We start from the raw sequence: 18,951 nt of genomic DNA, 5'->3' as shown, positions 1-18,951 counted from the left end.
TATTTTAGTATTTTAAATAACTTCTTTATGTTCAAATTTTAAGCTTCTTTTCTCGGGCGCACCAACATGATCAAGGTAAAATGAAGCAGAATTCTTGAAGCGCCTCTCAATACTTTTTTGAAAGCTTTTACAACACTTTGCACTCTGATCAGACTGCGTGTCATAACCTAGCCTGGCCTTTTTACAGACGCCATGTAATTTCAGAAACAAGGCTAGACCACAACACCGGCTGAACCCTTTCCCGTAGTCTGCGCAATCAGATCAAGAGAACTCACGTCATCATTGTCTACGATGATATGACGCGTCTAATGTCGTCGCTAATATTTCCACCTTCGTGATAACCTTTATCTGTTTCACTTTGCCCTTCAGGTATTTGATGTTTGCTTCTTTCTCGCCATTTAGTCACCCAATAAAACCAAAGTATTGATGGATATACAGGCTTGTCAACAAAAATTCAACTAGACGAGGAAATCAAAACTGTTTGCATTACCTGTTACATTCGTCCGAACTTGACCTCTTTTCTCATAAAATTTACTCATGAGGCTGGTACCGAAATGGATTTATGCATTGCGCAAGAGCTGTTTTCTAAGAAATTTCGATGTGCGTGACCAGTGAATTGGGGCGTGTTATTTGAGTTGTTCGAACGGGTCTTGAAATACAAAATATAGTAGACTGCTCTAAGTGAGGTGTGGTCAACACATGACATGTCTGCCATAGAATATAGTTATTTACTGATTGAAATAAGTGAAAAACTTGACGAACTTAGTCCAATCCATCGTCTTCTGTTTACGTGTCGAACGTATCTAACATCTGGAAGTGAAGGCAACATTCAGGATACGCTATCGTTATTTAAGGAATTGGAAGAACAGCAAAATCTGGGCATTAATAATGTGGTGGTTATCAAAGAACCGTTAAAAGGTGTCACAGAACGGTCCCTTTTTGGAAAAGTGAAAAGATTTGAGAAAAAACGGAATGAATACAACGCTTTGCTCGAGGAGATAATTCGTGCGCTCGACGAACTCAATGATCTGGAACGGCTCATCTCAGTTTGCAGTCTGAAGAAAGTGAAGGCCTTATTGAGAATGTTCGCTCGTTATTCAAGGAACTAGAGAACCAGAATATTCTAGGTCTTGATCGTCTTGATATCTTAAGGAGATCCTCACCGAAACGGAGAAAAATGATCTACTCAAGAAAGGGGAAGAGTTCGAGGAACGAAGAAATTAGGAAGACGAGTTTGAGAGGAAGAAAGGTATTTGTTTTATCATTTTTACTGTACTTAAGTTTGTCGCGTTTCGGCACTTTATTATGTAATATGATGGAACTGGCTTATTACGGATACGTAAAGAACACTTTTTTTGAATCAAATTAATCGCCCACATGTTTAGTTACAGTGGAAGGTACCTTAAAAATCCGAGTGCCAATCTATTAAATTGTTGCGCTATCTCGAAGATGGCTTCCAGTTTAAATGGCAGTTTGGGTCTGAGATTCGTATGGCTTTTCATTCCGGCCATTTCGCGCTTTGAAAGCTTCGACGAGCAGTTTTCCCCAAGTACATCAAGTTTCCCAAACTATAGTTCCGTACTCTGAGCCCAAGATAAACGAAGCGTGAGGTCGATGATTTGTAAGGTGTTTTGGATCGCGTGTCACTTCTTAATCGACAACTATACGATGGTTCGGATTAACTGAGTTCCTTCGATTCTGCAAATTACCAAATGTGTAGGACTGCCGGTCCATTCGTGTATTGAAAAATTTTGACCGGCTGCCGGTCATTTAGCCACAGCGTTATGAATATGTGTAACTCGAACGAATTTCAGGCTGTTTCTGTAATTTACAATTTTAGTTGTCCAACATCCTTTGAAATTTCCTTCATAATTTTGCTTTGTAGATCCGACAAAGTTCTTCGGTCCCGTAGAAATTAGATTCAATTCATTGATCTATTCTGCTTGTGGGTATGCCGGCGAAAAAAGTCGATTTGCCGGTCATTCGGCGCAATTTTTCCTCCTTCCCTAAGCCTAGAACCTCTCACACCTCATTGTTTTTACTTGAGTAGTATCTCCGTACTCTAGTCAGCTGGAGATGACACTGTTGTATCTGCGCTGTACAGTGAATCTTTGACACCTCAACCAAGGCAGTGACTCCTTATCATCTGCTTAAAAAAATAACGGAAAGCAAACCCAGAGATTTCATGATTAGTACATTTAATGAACTCTGTTGTTGTATTGGCAAACAAAGTGGCTCTGATGAGTTATTAATTTGCCCCCCACCAACAATTACGATTTTTGCTCTCTTATGCAGCTACGAAACCTGGTATGCCGGTGAGTGCACGTACAAATTACACGTGACCAGCGCGTTTAGATGTCAACTGATAGCGAGGATTTTCTCTACGCGCTTAAGAGATCCTTTTTATATTCCAAGGTCATCTATGATAGAACGCCAACAAAGAGATGGTTCACTTGTAAATTTTGTCCAGCTGACTTTCTGTTTGTTATGTTCTTGCACAAGCAGCGGCTCTTGCATCATCCTTCAGAAATTCACTCACTGGAGATAGGCCGTATCTTGTTAAATGTTAGGAGCTCTTTGACACGACTTTGATATAGACTACAAATATGGTGCATGCTCCAGTTGATCCAGGGGTGGGTAATGTTGTCCTCTGGATACTTCTCTCACCAGTGGATAGTACAGCGCTTTTTGTTAAAATTATCTTTGAGATAGCTTTCTCTTCTCCTTAAACAACTGCGCCCACATGTGCAGTCATTAAGTTTTATATAAATGAGGCTAGCAAATTAAATCCGTCACTGTTCCTTTAAGTTGTACCTAGCTAATAACTCGTTCTTATTGTCCTCTAGTGATAAATATGAAGACTGTTTTCAAGTTGTTTGCTGGTGGTTTAGTAATCGTTTCCGCCACGGAGGTCTTGAGTGGCTGGTCCTCATATGACCAGCTTGTCGCTGCTGTACAGAGCTGTGTGCTTCCGACTGGTACAACCCTGGTTCAAATCACTGATGGCTGTGTGTGCCTTTCAGTTCAAGCTGAAAGTTTATCAGCGCTTACAAACTTGTGGAGGTTATACCAGGATGGAACTCTTCAGAAACGACTGTACGATTTCTTTGTCACTGATGAGATGAGAAAACTGGCCGAGGGAGAGGATGTGGAGGTGAATGTCACCATCGAAGAAGAAGAAGAATATCAGAAAGCTTGTCTCGAGTTGATGAATGGAGCTCAAGGTATTGTATGTTGCACAGTTGGTTTCTTGTTACTGTCGCCCGCCCTTCTTAGTCAGTTAAAACGTTTTTAGCGTTCAGTCGATGGATGAGTGAAAGGTCGTGAGAGACTAGTGCAGTCGTGTTAGAATTCAGCGCAAACCTTGCCCTTTCCCTAGTGAATTGATACATTTGTCAAAAGTTACAATAAAGTACAGAGGCCCATAATTCATGCTACGGTGTGCTATGTACTATGTAGTTTCGTTTGACATTCTCCAGCGCAACCATAAATTATAGCTAGAACCATAGGTGTATGAATCCACGATCGGAGTACATGCATTAACTCTTACCCCCTTCTAGAATGTCTGACTGAATTCTTATAGAATTCTTCTAGAATGTCTGACTGAATTTTTTATGAGTTAGATTTTACCCCTAATACGTATACTTTAGATTTCTTCTTCTGTCGACTTCTCCCAATGCTAGTTTTTTTTTAATCTCAAAAATGTTTTTGTAATATGAACTTTGGGAATCTGTGACTAGCCACACGCCATGGATTTCATAAAGCATGATGTGTGTTAATTATAACTGATAATGGTATATTTTCAATTTTTTTGAGAAATTAACCACAAAAAAATCCATATCTGTTGACACCTCTTTGATCGCTTTCACCAAATCTTTCTTCCTCAGATCATAATACTTAGTAATGATGTAGTATGTTGTCATGGTCTACGCAAACACTACTTCCTTTTCTTCTGATTAGCTTGTTTGCCTGTTTTTGTTTTGTTCTGTAGAAGTTGAACTCACTAGACGAGAGGAACGAACCCGGAGAAACTCTGATTCAGTTCTGTATGCAAGCGTCACGGAGGAACTGTCAATGTTAAAGATCAAACGCATATAGGCAGCATTTAATCAGAGAATGGCAGTTATGGAGAAAGAAATTGAAGAAGATTCTTTGAAGGTTTTTGGAGATCGTAGTGCTAAGAGGCAGCAAACCACAATCAGGAAAATACCCTACGAGCTCGAAGGTAACGATGTAATTTGTGTATGAGTACATATCACAGCATACCTGAAAGCTTAAAATCGATCTGAAGCGCATAGAACATGTGTGTGATTCTTATTCAGACACCAAAGCACCAGAAGAGCATCGATTGTGGGAACCAAATAAAGTCGAGCCAATGAATATGGAGAAGTTTTCCCTTGTAAAGAAGTATCTGGAAGATGTCCATGAAACTCGTAGTGTGACGACTGAGGCGAGTGACAGTGCTCTGAGTACTCAAGCAGCGGTATCCGTAATTGAAACAGAAGAAATTAGCGGTTTGTTTACCCAAGCTCTAGCCCTCTAAAAACGGATTGATTTTTAATAATATTTGCCCCTTGCCCCCAAGAGCAAACATTAGTCTTGAAAATCCATAAATGCAAACTCCATATTAATATGCAGTGTATTTTTTGAAAGCTACGGAGGAGCACATCAAAAACGACATCAGCAGCTCTGAAAGAGTTTCAATTTTGAGCCATCTTGGTCTAAAAAACAGAGACCAAAAGCGTAGGGAAGAAATGTTCCGTCTCTAAATTTCACAGGTGCACAGCTTAATGGGATTTTAGTTTTACATCTGATTCAATGAACAGATCTTTACTATACTATCATTTCGTCCGTTCAAGGAAATCCATGAAATAATCAAAACGTTGAGTCGTGTGGAACGCCTCGAGGTTAAAGAGTATTTTCTATTTTTGGGTAGTGAGGAAGATTGGCCTACTAGTAATGTGTAGGTGAGACAGACGTTATCCGGAGGAGATTATGCTAGTGCCTAGGTCTCCTTTGTCCTTTTAGACTCTGTACAAATGGTAGGAAAAGGGGAGTACGAAACGTGTACACTTACAGCGATGGCTCTTCGCGCACCCCGTCTCATTTTCCTTTGGACCACAAATCACCACCCGTCTGGGTGGTGATGGCTGGCTTTTAACCTTTTCAGTTAAGCAGCCTTCTTTTAAAACATGAAGGTCGATTTGGAAATCTTTTTAGGTGTCGGCGTAACTCAGGCTTTATGCAGCACGATTCACATGAACGCAAAATAAAGATTCTCTCCTCAGTAGTGCTTACGGGAAAGAGAACTGAGTTGAGCGCGTAACCCAGTTTCTGATGTGTTTGCGGTCTGTTCAATACAGTCCTATCCACTGTTATCTTAAATTTTGCTTTTCCATTTCATTAGAGGCAGATAGACTTTGCTTGAAAGATCTCAGTCAGTTGGTCACAAGTGAATTGAATCAAAGGCTTAGGGCTGACGCTATTGCAATGGAAAAAGTCTCCCGTTTTTCCGGTTTAAAAGGTGATTCATTCTCTTTCTCTTTCCTTCCCATTGAACGTTTCTTTCCTTACAAAACTGTGAGCGTGTTGAAAGGATGCTTTGAGGCCTTAAAATTGAACGATCTCGCTGAGATTCTAGCAAAAGTGAAACCACGTGCACTTTGTCCTGCGCTGTCTTCGGAGCAAGTGGAAAAATTGCAACTCGGTGATCTTCACACGAAAAACTACAGCAACATGGCAGTTGTGGTAGTTAATGCTAGCAGTGAAAAAGGCACTGCAGAAATGATCGAAACATTTTTTAAAGATCAAAACCCAAGAAACGAAGTAGGTGTAATACCATTTACTAATCTGGAAAAGAAGTATCTAGTGCGGGAGAATATAGAGAACAGGGAGCAGTCGGAAATGTATGCGGTCGCCAAGGAGAAGGAAATCAGATATTGGTTAGAGAAAATGAAAAAGAGGATTGAGGGGGAAGACCAGGAGAAGAGCAAAAGCCCCGAAGAAGAAAGCGTGCGGAAAGTAGGTGGCCTTCCGTGGATTGATTCACAGCTTTCGAGATTGAGGGTGAAATCTATTACAAACCTCAAAGAAGAAGAACTTTTCCTGAGAAAACAACTAGAGACCATAATAGAAGAAATTACGAAACTGAGAGAAGAAATTAAAAGGGGAACTAAGCAGATTGAAGATATTGAAGGGGAGAATAATGATGCATAGTTGGCCTTGTTAAATGCCATGGACAAATGGATCCAAGATCAAGGTTGGTAAATTTGTACAAACTCTAGGAAGTGACTATGGAAAGACGTGTTTCTAAGATCTTTCCGCTCACCTCTTCCTTGTTTCTCTTTGTGTACTTTTTAAGTCTCTCTTGTATATCCCATCGTCAAAAAGTCAGTTTCTGGTGGTAATTTAAAATGTTATTTTTGTGGTGCAATATTTACAAACATTCTCGCTTTCCAAATCATTGCGCACAAAATGGCCGCCAAATTAACAAAACCATCTTATCTAGTGAGTAGCTATATTTGTTTTTCTGTTAAAAAGGTTGTATGGAGATGTTTTTTGAACTGCGGAATTTTAAAAGATAGAGAGGAAAAATCTGGAATTTCTGTTAAAGCCTGAATTATTTTCATGACTCTTTTCCGCAACTGCTTTAATTGTGTTTATAGCTGCAGTGATCATGTTTTTACTATGTGATTCCAATCAAATAGGAGCGCTCCGAGTGTGGTCCTCTGATCATCGTTGATTGCCTTTTCCGACTTACATGTCTTACACGGGTGTTTGTATATCAATCTTCCTGGATTTAAGGGTTGATAAATACTGTGTGTTGGTTTTAACCACGATAGCTACTCACTTTGTCACGTAGGTTGCATTGCTAACAAACACAGTAGCTGCTCATGCTTGCAAACTAATTGCATCTAATTCGATGGATTGACATATAACACGGGAGATATTTGGGAGTTGCATGTTATTTCTCCAAGTAGGGGGCGAGGAAAAAACAAGAGCAATTACCGCAATGTTCGCTCGTATTATATGTTAAATCATCGAAAAAAGGTATCCTTTTCCATTGTCCGATATTTTGGCTTGGAGTCTTTGAATTCCTTCCTTTTTTAAGACATAATGAATAATTTTGTGCTCGTTTGAGTACAACTTATTGAAATGCCGCAGTCACAGCATTTTGGGTATCCCTGCGTTTTAAGTATCCCCTTACCCAAAATGCTAGCCGTTCTATCCGTTCTGGGGATACTCAAAACGCTAAAAGTGAATTAAACGAGAGACAGGGGCAAGTACGCCTTTTGCTGATCATAATGAGAGAACACGCAGATTTGCATGTAAAGGCGAACAATTGCGTAAGGTTACATTCATTAGTGAGAAAAAAACGATCATTTACGCGTAAATCGAATTCAATAACGATTTTTGCATTTTAATCAGTATTCCATTACGTTTTTGGGCATTCTCATGCGTCAATTGCCGCACAAAAGGGAAAAATATACTTTCATTTGCGCTAATCTTTAAGTAATTAACACAATCATGAAAGTCAATAGAGACAATATACAAACAGTATAGTGCATAAACCAATTATTAACATTTTTATTACACTGTTTGCAATTCAAGAGTATTTCTACACGGCGTAAATATGATTAAGACAGTCATTACTAAATGCGCTTGTACAAACTATTGAGCGTTTCTTATATTCGATATTCAAATATCGAATTCTAATTTAAAAATTTTTTTCCAAATTTCCAAATTTATTTTTTTCTGAATTTTAGTTTACCCTTCAATAATCTCTCTATTCAAACATCTTGGCAGATATGTCTGCATAAAGCGGTACCATCGTGCACTTTTAGCTGCGGTCACAGTGTCAATGTTTCTGTGCAGAGCTTCAAGCAGTTGTTGTGTTCGAAACTCTCCTAATGAGATTCCTCTGGCTCAGGCCTCATCGCTGTTATCTATGCGTCTTCGAATTTCTGGACGCGAGATGTCGGACTTGATCGCCGCCTATAGACAGCTTATTGCCTGCTCCACGATCTTCAGGAAAAAGGAGTGCTTGCCTTGCCTCTTGTTTAATTTATTTTTATCACCTGTGGGGATACTCAGAACGCTAAAAGTAAATAAAACAAGGGATTGGGGCAAATAATATGGCGTCCAATGTTGAGTCGTGGTGGACTTTAAATACTGCTCCCTGAAGTCAGAAAAATTTCTTTCTTAAGTTAGATAGCTCCAGAAATCTCCGTCAGGGTTGTATTTAAGGCAGGAGAGCTATAAAACGTCTTTGAAGCGTTGAGAGTGTCCTAGTCACTCTAAGGCGTTGGTAGAAGAGGAACATTCTCCTTACTTCGGTTTTAGTTCGGCCATGATGCATGTACAATTGTATTTGAAAAAAAAAATGAAACATCTCAATAACAACGAGAAAACATTTGAAATAGGAGCTAACAACATGAGGGTTACTACAAACATTAACTTATGCGGCGAATGACGCATAAGAATGCCTTAAAATGTTATTGATAGCCGCTTAAAATGCGAAAATCGTCATTGAATTTGATTTACGCGCAAGTGATCGGTTTTTTTCGTCGCTAAAGAATGCAACTTCAGGCAATTGTTCGCCTTTTCACGCAAATGGATGCGTATTTTCAGCATCAGATGTACTTACCCCAATCTCTTGTTTAATTTACTGTTCGTGTTCTGAGTATCTCCAGAGGGGATACCAGAAACGTGAACATTTTGGTTACGGGGATACTTAAAACGCGGGGATACCCAAAACGCTGTGACACTTTCAGACTCAATGGAACGTGGTCTTTCCTTTTCATAAGCGACAACTTCTCTGAAGTGTATGGTTAGGCTTCACATTTCTGCCACGGTTTTTTGGAGGTAAACAAAAAGATTGTTGTATAGATCATGGTTTATAATTTTATAATCTTATTATAATCTTATTATATGTATGGATATATCTTATTATAATCTTACTTCCTTTTTAAATCGCATCCGGTTAATGACTCGTCCATCAACTGTCGTCCTTATTGTTTTAACAACGTAAAGGAGGATAGCGGATAAGCATGGTTTACTTTAAGATGGGCTGTGCGCTTTGATGATATTTTTGTGTACGAGTTTCATTGCATCTCAATCGCGATATCTCATGAAAAAGAAATGTGCGCTAATGTAAATTAAAAAAAACACTGGTACCGTATAAAACAAATATTGTTAAGGTTAGTCTTTAGGACATTTTTCAACAAAACAACCAAATACGTGTAAACAGTACTTTTGAGACAAAGGGGACTTAAATGTTCTGCCTCTTCCATGAATTACTTAAGCCACGCTTAGCCCTTATTTGAGTTTCTACAACTCCTTAATGGCAGAATACATCCCAACTGTAAAAGGACGTAGAACAATAGGTTTCTGTTTCCGCCCAAAACCAGCTCGAGAATAACAGGTGCTTGTGCTTAAAACCACTTTAAGCGATGTTTTTACCAGGATCTGAAAACTTGTTTACTCATTCACAAGTGTGCAGCTCAAATGAAGTTTTAACTGTGGTAAATGCAGCTTGAATTTTTTGAAATGATAGTTTGAAGTTATGGGTACTTAATTTACTAGGAAGGTTCAGCCAACGGGTCAACTTCAGTGAAATATATTCGATGATCGCACAAACAAACATTGTCTTCTAGAGAAGTGAACATAATACTTTTTCTTGCACGAAAGCTAATGAAAAAACATTCAGTATTATGTTTACTTGTGCGAATAATAAAGAAAACATTATTCATTAGAAAGTGGTTTTTTTGGTTATCATGTTCAAACTTACAACTTCTATCCTTTCGTAGAAAACTCTCCTCCTGGACAACGAATTCTAAGAGACTGAGGTGTCCAAAATCTTTCCTCTCCACCCTTGCTACCAATCCAGTCCCCGAGCTGTGTTAAAGTGCTAGCCTTGACGTTAAGCTTCCTGCGCTTTAAGGCAAGTTAGGCCCACTCTCAAGCAAAAACCCAGGGATCTAGAGTTTATGGTGTTTAATGCACCCACTGCAAAACTGCAGAGCGTAACAAAATTGAGCAAACCTAAGAAGTCCCGTTTGACTTAATAACACACTCCGATTAACCTACCATGAATTGCGTTCTTGCTGGATCTTGATTCATCAAGGTGGAAAAGGATGATGTACCATGTAAGCAATGCCTGATGTGTTGAGGAGGCTTCTTATCCCGTGATTTGCTGCAAGCCATACCTGAACGGTTAATTTTAATAGTATGGCATCATTGTTAAATCAGAACTCCTATACTAATATAACCAGCCTCGTTTTTATCTCTCTTAAAATTCCTTGCGCCGGCTTATATAGGGCCCGTATAGCTTAACGTTTGAGGATTACTTCGTAAAAAAGCGTCCACCTCCGTCAAATTGTCTGGACTTTGTTTCCCAACACTAACCTCCCAATTATTGGTTGATCTTACTTGTACAACTGAATACTTACAGCAGGTGGAAGGCTTTCCTATATACTACGCGCTATGCAAGTAAACAATGCTTTTTATTTGTCTCTTTTCTCTACTTGCTACGTAAGCACACGATACCAAGAAGCATGAGTAATTCCTAGCGGCGGTGATGATCGTTACGAACAATACTTTTATTTTTGCGTCAAGCCAATAATTCTTGTCGCATCGATGAAAGGAACGTTTGAAATATCAGGGTATCTGCATACTACCACCTGATAGACTGGGTGTATCGCCCTCAATTTCGATTCCAGGCGAACCGATCTTGTTTATGATTCTTTATGATTACGTTCTTAAGATGCCTGATGCCTTTTTGCCAATAGTGTGTCAGTCCAGCGACGTCCTCCAGAGGATGATAATTCTGTCAGTTCTGGCATTGGATACAGATCACAGTAAAGAACGAACATCTCAACGGTTGACTCAAATTCCACTTTCAAGGGCTAAAATGAAAGGAATGTCGCGAGTTTTTTTTATCACAGATATCGTGGTGAATGTCTTGTCAGGTACGTAGTCCCTATCCATCCTTAACAAGTAGGGTTGGGGTCTGGTAGCACGCGTGACGTTCGCGCGCCGTCTCTTTTCGAATGTCACGCGAGCTGGTGCTTAGTCATGCAACACTTTAAATCACAATTCTTCCGCCTGTGTCCGCCATGTTGGTCGGCCAACAAGCATTGGTCAGCATTAGATTCCATCCACCAAAACCACCTCGGTCGAGAGGGACTGAGATGGAATATTTAATGACTTGCAAAACATAACCGAAGATTCTCGGAAATCCGCAAGTGATGTAGCCGAACATCCGAAGCTGTAAATCCCATGATTCTTGAGGAACAAACAGAAACAGCATAGCGAGAATTTTAAGTCGCGAACCATTGATGGTAGACATGCAGATAATTTAGGATACGTAAATTCTGTTGATGAGGCGCTTAAACTTATTGCGGAATTTGAAACAGGATTGACGACGAAGTTTTCTTTCTTTAAAGCTGTCAAAGGTTTCGGGAACATATATTTATATATATTTGATATAGCTCTTTAGCATTACAAAGCTGACGAAGGTAAATAACTAATGACGTCAGTCAGGTCGTCGTACACGAGCCATGAGCCGCTATTGTGCATTCTCACTAGTTTGTCTAGTTCAAGTCCTCTGGCATGGCTTGGATGATACCACAATCGTGGAATCATTCGGGTTAATTTAATGCTTACACCTTCCTCGGACAGAAGTCACAAAATACTGGGGGAAGATGCATGAGATATTTAAGGAGCAAAAATTCGTTTTTTACTGGTGTGCCTTTCCTAATTTTGGGAAGGAAAGTGTTCAATTGCCAGCACGGCATAGATTGAAAAGCTGGAGAGAAAAGGAAACGAAAAGATACAGAAGAAGTACTGTATATAATAATTTCTTTTTATCCTCAACCTTTGTGTTTCTGTCAACTATGGCTTGCTAATTTGAAAGGTCAAATACATGAGTGGGTCATATGACATTGATCTCAGAATACTTTTATGACAAACGTGATAACAGTTCAATCTTGGCTAAATTGAAGATGGTTTAGAAGTTAACAATTGTAAGAACTTTTCACTAACATATGCTGCTGACAAAGGAGAAAATATATGCAATTCTGCATTTTTTGCATTCTATCAAGCAATCATATGTTTGCTCCTTATCACGCTATGACACTTCCGTTTTGTCACATTCCAAAAAATAACTTGAGAAATACACTGTCACTCATCTTACACTGTTATATTTACCTATTACAGAAGGCTGGAAACAAAGATTTTGTTTTCAAGAAAATAAGATTTCTTGTCCAAGACACAAGGAAGTTTGACTGCGAAGCACAGATAAAAATGCGAGAAATTTTATTTTTTTCAGAGAACAAGGTAGTTCTACTCATGTATAAACAGAACAAATGCGATTTAATAAATCAGATATGCGGCATGACTCCTTTTCTTCCATCCCCACTCAAAACAAGCAAACACACCTATAGAGGTTCCAGTCTGGTCTGCAAATGAAAAGGAGGAAGGTGATCACTGCAAAATTAAGCATTAGGGTTCTTATTTATAACATATTGATTATTGTATACTGATATCTAGAAATTAAGGTTGCAAGTAGCAGCCAGCTGAGTTATAGTTTGAGTTTTATCAAGTCCATTACTTTGTTAAATTTAGAGTAACCTTGACTTGAGAGAGGAAAATTGAGGAGCTGTAATATACTAATCATCAATTAGGGACCACAAAGAAAAATTTATTTATAGAGACTTTTGAAGGAGAGGGGTAAGACTTGTGACAAGCTGGCAGACATATAGATAAACTTTACTTCTAAATGGGTTACAATACAAAGTGCTCAGTATTTGGATCAGCTATGGCTCAACTTAAACTTTGCTTTAGCTTCAAGTTTAATCCTTTGTGGTTTCCTTTCTCTGTGTTTATTTTTCAAGTTATGTACACAGAAGAACACAAAAATGACAAGGAATGCTTTTGAATATCAAGAGGCTGGAATAAGCAAGAAACCAAAACTGAATTTTAAACAGTACAAAGTTAATTTGATCTTCCAATGTTATTTAATTTTAACCATAGAATTTGCTATTTAAATTTATCCCCTCCATTTTTCTGGGTATTGTGAGCAAAAACAAACAATTATCACAAAATGCATGGTATACAATGGTTTGATTCACCAATGTGGCAAAGGCCTTTCACTGTCTATCCACTAGATAAAAAGGGAAATAGTTTGTAAACTGTAAGACATTCTGCATGTTGAGTGTATACTTATTCATCCATGTGAAATTAAAGGTTACTTGAAATAAATGTGAAAGATTTATAGGATTTTCAGACCCCTGATAACAATTACTAATGTGCTGATTTGTTTTACTTAAAGGTTATGATTTTGGCAGAAATAGTGGAAGAAATTTCTGGACCTGGAATTTTGTTCCAAATGTTTGTTTAAATCAGTTTAAGTCAGTTAAAAACTCTCCTGTTTCAAGATTACATGATTACCACACCAGAACCTTTTGTATTCTATATTATGCACCATGTTATGATTATGGTTTCAATAATAAAAGGCGCTGACTCAAGAACTTTCCAAAATATCTCTACATACAAAGAAATAGATTGTGGTTATGTACTCCAAATAGCAGGTCACATCAGTCTTCTGTAAGGAAGTAGCAGAAATTTCTGTGGTGATTTTGGTGGATGGAGAGAAACATCCACCAAAACCACTTTATTCTATGTGTTAAGAGTTATGATAATCATTATGAACGTTTGGTCGGTCAGCAATTGTGCACCATAAAAAATAATTAGCCAGAGCACTAACTGCTAATTAGTGGTATAAATATTTTGTCTCCCTGAACATCTAACAATGGCTATAGATAAAATTTAAAAAATATATTGTTGATGGTTTTGGTCAAAGTTTTGGTGGATGTTCCCCAATGACATCCACCAAAACTACGTAACATCTAAGCACCTTTTAAATACGTGAAATATCTGCATAAAATTGCGTAAAATGTTTTATAATACTACAATCGAACAATAAATTAATACTTACCATTTCTTTAGTAAAAAGTTTTGACGCAATTTCCCAAACAAATAATACACTTGGGTCATCGGGATAAGTCGGCATGTTGTCGTAGCTTCGTAATTTTTTCCCATCATTCCATCTCAGTCCCTCTCGACCAAGGTGGTTTTGGTGGATGGAATCTAATGCTGACCACAAGCATTAGTGGAACTCTACATCATTTTCGCGCTACAGAAGACCCATATATTCGGAGAATATGTCTTAAATCGATTATTGTGACCTTATATTTGATATAAGTACGAAAATTGGCCTAAACCAATTAGAAAGATTGGTTTTTATGTGTAGAAAGCAGATCTCAAAAGACAGTGGAAGAACCACTCAAAATGCACTCGGATTATTTGAACTTGAGAAACAGTATAACCTCGGAATTGATCGGTTAGGAATTTTGAAACAGATTTTGAAACAGTTGAAGAAGCGATCCACTCAAGAAGGTGGAAGGGTTTAAGATCAAGAGAAAAGGTGACCAATTAATGCTTGTCATATTTGTTTTGAAATTTAGCGAAGGAAATTTGAAAGGCCGGAAGTGCCTTTTAGCCTGAGAAGTTCAGTTAAAGACTTACAGCTTCTTCACTGATTGCAAAGAAAATGATTTCTTGTGAAGAGAGATTATGTATTAATTTGATAATTTCATTTTGGATTTTCTTATTTTTGAATTTATTTTTCTGATTTGTAATAATTCAGTGATGAGAAATTAATCTGTGGCCCAAATTCCGTTTTTCAGGGTGTTTGCCATGGAAAAGAAAATTTTATAAGTTCAGGTATGCATTAAAAATTTACAAAATATTATATTAAGCACATTTGTAATTAATAATGGTTATTAAATAGGGTTGAGTAGAGTTCAATTTGGTCTGTAATCATATCTAGTGATTAACAAAATTGCGTGACCGTGAAGCAGTCATGGGTATAATTATAGACAAATTGGAGGACACAAAGTCCTGTTACCAATTAATCATAACTGTTACAATTTCTGAAAAACAGATAGACTTAGGACAAACATCTCTAGTGAGACAGTGTCTAAATTAAAAAATTCCTCAACTTTGTAAATTCCACAACTTTTTTAGGATAAGTGGTTGTTGCTATGGTTATTGTGATCAAATCTGTGATTGGTGGATTTGACTGAAAGGACAAAATATGATTGGCTGCCTCAACTGTCTGATTACAGGTGTCTGATTACAGCCAACTATGCGATTACACTGTCTGATTACAACTCTACAAAATGATTAGTGAAAAATAAAGCAGCTACTGCTCCAATCACATTTGGAGAAATTGTAATGGTCATGATTAAATTTATAAAAAAAAAATAATTCACGGACTTGGACCCTTAAAAGAGCTACATTTACATCCAGTAATGAAATGAGGAATTTGATGTTTTTTTTTGTATATTACAGTAAGCATGTTATTTTGTTCTTTTGTTCAAAATAGGTATAAGTATCCAAAGGATAGGCTTCTAACTAGCTTTAATGCTTTTATAATTGGTCCAATGGATTAGATCTTTGGACTAGGCTTCAGATTAAGATCTCTTGGAGCTCTACTCTGTGTTTGAATGTGTAACCTACATACACATGGAGGGTAAAATTGTTGTGGTGATCCACATTTAATGGGTGATCCATGTGTGTCAGACTTAAGCTCAGGGGACTCACATTTCATTGTAAATGATCTCGCGACAAACATGCAATCACACTGGTTTATGTACACTATTTATATTCTCCTACTCACCAGTAATCTGGTCATATAATCAGTCAACCTGAAATGCCTGTCATATTTCTGTACTTCCATCACAAACCTATCAACAAATTCAATGTAACAGACATGGTTTGATGCTACTCTGGTTTAAAGATTTAATGAATGTAACAAAAGAAGTTACAATATATAGACCCAATGTTTTGATTCTCCTGTCTAGTGCCTTCATCAGGGTTGATCTAATTGCTGCAACAAGAGGTCCTTTTATACAATCACTGATTAGCTGCCTTTTTTCTGATGAGGTGTAAATAGGCTTCAGTTACTATGCCAAGCTTCCAAACAAAGGCTCCGGTGGTAACACCGATTAGTGATGATAATTTTAGACTTATCCCACCCAATTATATGGTTAGTTAGGCATGTGTGCTCCAATAAAACTCAATTTTTCTTTTTTGCAAAAGAAAATCGCTTTTTGATGCTCTTTCAAATGTGTACCAAACTGATGTTTGGTCTGTCTGCTTGAACATGAAAAGGACAGACATTTGCCCTTTCTTGATTCAAATTTTCCAGAAGATTTCAAGGGAATTTAGAGACAAGTGTCTATTGTAAACCTACCCACATGGGCAAATACCACGCTTTCGATTCTCACCACCCTATTTTCTATAAAAAGTCTGTGGCCAAAACTTTTCTCAGGAGGGCTGGCTGTCTACCATCTTTACTTGATTTGAAGGCTGAGGAGAGGAAATATGTTTCTAATGTCTTTAAGTTAAAAGCAAATGGCTATACAAAACTTATTCCTTCTCAAGGTTCACCTATCGTGTCATGAATAAAGACTTTGAAGACTGGTTTTTAGTTTATAGTGATAGAGTTGGAGGAAAGTAGTTATCAAAAGCTATGATCCACTGAATACAAGGATTTTTTCTGGCTTTTCACTGACATTTTTTCTGCTCCAATTGTGACTTTAACATGATGAGCTTTAAAAGGGGAAAGAAATTGTCAAGGCGGCCTGAAGGGGCTGGGTGGATGGTACCTATAGTACAACTGATGAGGAATGGTTTGATACCCAACTAACTTTTGGGGACATTGACATTGAATGTGCTCCATGACCATGTTGGCTGGGTGTTCTGCATTCTAGCTGTAACTTAGTATCAAGGTGCTGTGTAAGTGGAGTGATAACACCAATCATTCACTTCATAAAAATGAACACAAAGGTTTAAGCTCTGATCTTTTAACCCTTTTCACCCTAGCGTCAGTATGGATATTCTCCATACTTTTCTCTATACATTTCTTAAGGTGCTGATAAGGAGAATTTATTTAACAATCAAGAGGTTCTTTAGTTAGTAACATTTCCTTTATTCTAGTAATCTTCTTTGATTCAGAGGCAATATTGTAAGGAGAAATTAGATGCTGGTCACTCTTAGGGGTTAAAGGGTTGAACATAAAATAGTCAAAAGAAGGGATGACACCAAAATACAGTCAAATGCATGCTGATTGGCTGGTTGGAAATTGATTGGCAAGTACTATTTACCTTTGAGCAGCTGAAGAGACAAAATATGTCAATAATTTAATTTCTGACCATTTTTCAGTACATTGACAGAAATAAACTAATTTTTATTTACTAAAACAATGATTCACCCCAGTATTGGTGAAAGTGGTGTAATTGTTTATTACTTCAGATCAAAAAACACAAAGGCACTGCCAGAGCTTGGATACAAATCTGTTGACCTGATATTCAACACACCACCAACCTAATTAGCCACTTTGTGTCCTCTACTGATAAATAAGCATGCTTTAAGTGGCATAAGTGTATACTAAAACAGTGGATATCATTGAAGGCGCACTCTGATTGACTGCTCAAACTCTGAATATCCTTTGCTATTGACTTCAAAATATTCTTTGTTATTGACCTTCAAGCAACCTGTGCAGGATTTGTGCCTAAAAAGATTGTAATTGTTTGTTGCTGGAATAAAGGAGTTAAAAATCATCTTTTTGTGCTATATTATCACATTGTATAGTAAATATTAAAACATTTATTTACCCCAGTGTGGGTGACTGGTAGTGAATATTTACCTCACTTACTATTGCGCCTCAGTAAATATCTATAACTAGCCACCTCCACTTTACAAATAAGTTCAGTAATTCATATCTGCTTTTTAATGTTTACAGGGATTTGGTAATGTTGGTCTTCACACCTGTTGTCATCTTCTTCACCATGCAGGAGCTAGGTGTATTGGGATCATGGAGAGAGATGGAAATCTCTTCAGTGCCAATGGAATAGATCCTAAAGAACTTCAGAACTAAAAACTGGTACAATGCGTAGCTTTTTACATGCAGTCAGTTCTCTACTGTGTTTTTTTTATAAGTTTTATTTTAAAATTTCTTTAGCTTACATTTGTCTATTGTTTCCCTTTTACTCCAGGACAATAATGGCTCAGTTAAAGGTTTCTCAGGTGCAAAGGTTTGTGAAATGTTGTGAACAAAATAACCATGACATTTTACCTCTATGTAAGGTTTTGCTAATTTTTTATGGCAAATTAACATTTTTGCTTAGGTTTACTGACTCAAGGAAATGCTGCTCTATCGATTCTGGTCATCAAAGTCCTTAAATGATGAATAATGAAACGAACACTGGGGACATAAATTTTTTAATGAAGTAGCTCCTTCCTCCTAGAATATAAGCAAGTTGAAATTTTATATGCTGGTTTACCTGAGACCTTCAGAATGGATTAATGCTTTCAAGTTAACATTCTGTTCACCTCCTACTCAGTTGGAAAAAGTCTCAAAACCTGGTGCAGTCAACTGACATTAAGTTATTAAATAAGTAATTGTAGACATTGGTTTTGAAACATATTCACTTTCATGCAATGTTTCAGATGACTGAGGAGAACCCCCTAGAAGGGGAATGTGACATTTTAGTTCCTGCAGCCAACGAAAAACAATTCACCCTTAAAAATGCCCACAAAATCAAAGCAAAGGTACTCTGTTACTAGAAGTATTTATTTAATAATATTTGATTTTTGAGCTGTTATTTGGTTGTTAGGTTTTCAAGCTTGGTTGCTCATTAGGGAGAAAGGTTATCCCAGTTTGTAGGGGAATGGGAATCTATAATAATTTGTTACAGGGTTTCCTGACATATTTGGTGATGTTAATTTTCGGTTGACCTTTTAACTATCATGAGTGACATTGACACAATTACTCCTTACAATATCAAGAAGACAAGTGATGAGTATAAAAAAATGTCAATC

At 37.6% G+C, this 18,951-nt stretch overlaps 1 protein-coding gene, 2 long non-coding RNA genes and 1 pseudogene across 11 annotated transcripts in view; 3 read left to right on the top strand and 1 right to left on the bottom strand.

The window, feature by feature from the left end:
* LOC149050029 (glutamate dehydrogenase, mitochondrial-like) overlaps positions 1 to 18,951 on the top strand; it is a 39,355-nt gene that overhangs the window by 17,860 nt on the left and 2,544 nt on the right. The gene's annotated exons all lie outside the window — the stretch shown is intronic.
* LOC149050032 (uncharacterized) lies at positions 648 to 6,231 on the top strand (annotated as a pseudogene). The gene is made up of 6 exons (XR_016183954.1): positions 648 to 1,249; positions 2,296 to 2,315; positions 2,819 to 3,224; positions 3,992 to 4,090; positions 4,299 to 4,514; positions 5,408 to 6,231. The product of XR_016183954.1 is annotated as an uncharacterized LOC149050032 (transcript).
* Positions 12,296 to 14,126, bottom strand: LOC149050031 (uncharacterized). Its single transcript, XR_016183687.1, has 2 exons — positions 14,000 to 14,126; positions 12,296 to 12,461 (listed from the first exon to the last, which is right to left on the bottom strand). It is a non-coding gene; the product is annotated as an uncharacterized LOC149050031 (long non-coding RNA).
* Positions 14,348 to 18,696, top strand: LOC149050030 (uncharacterized). 3 transcript variants are annotated; one of them, XR_016183688.1, is made up of 5 exons: positions 14,348 to 14,488; positions 14,751 to 14,787; positions 17,873 to 18,013; positions 18,126 to 18,164; positions 18,580 to 18,696. It is a non-coding gene; the product is annotated as an uncharacterized LOC149050030 (long non-coding RNA). The 3 variants fall into 3 exon arrangements; XR_016183689.1 differs by lacking the exon at positions 18,580 to 18,696 and adding an exon at positions 18,258 to 18,559; XR_016183690.1 differs by lacking the exon at positions 18,580 to 18,696 and adding an exon at positions 18,378 to 18,392.

This window comes from Pocillopora damicornis, chromosome 2, assembly GCF_964200805.1.
Source record: "Pocillopora damicornis chromosome 2, jaPocDami1.2, whole genome shotgun sequence".
NCBI lineage: Eukaryota > Metazoa > Cnidaria > Anthozoa > Scleractinia > Pocilloporidae > Pocillopora > Pocillopora damicornis.
The sequence above is the reverse complement of the archived record's forward strand: the minus strand, read 5'-3'. Positions and strand labels throughout refer to the sequence as shown.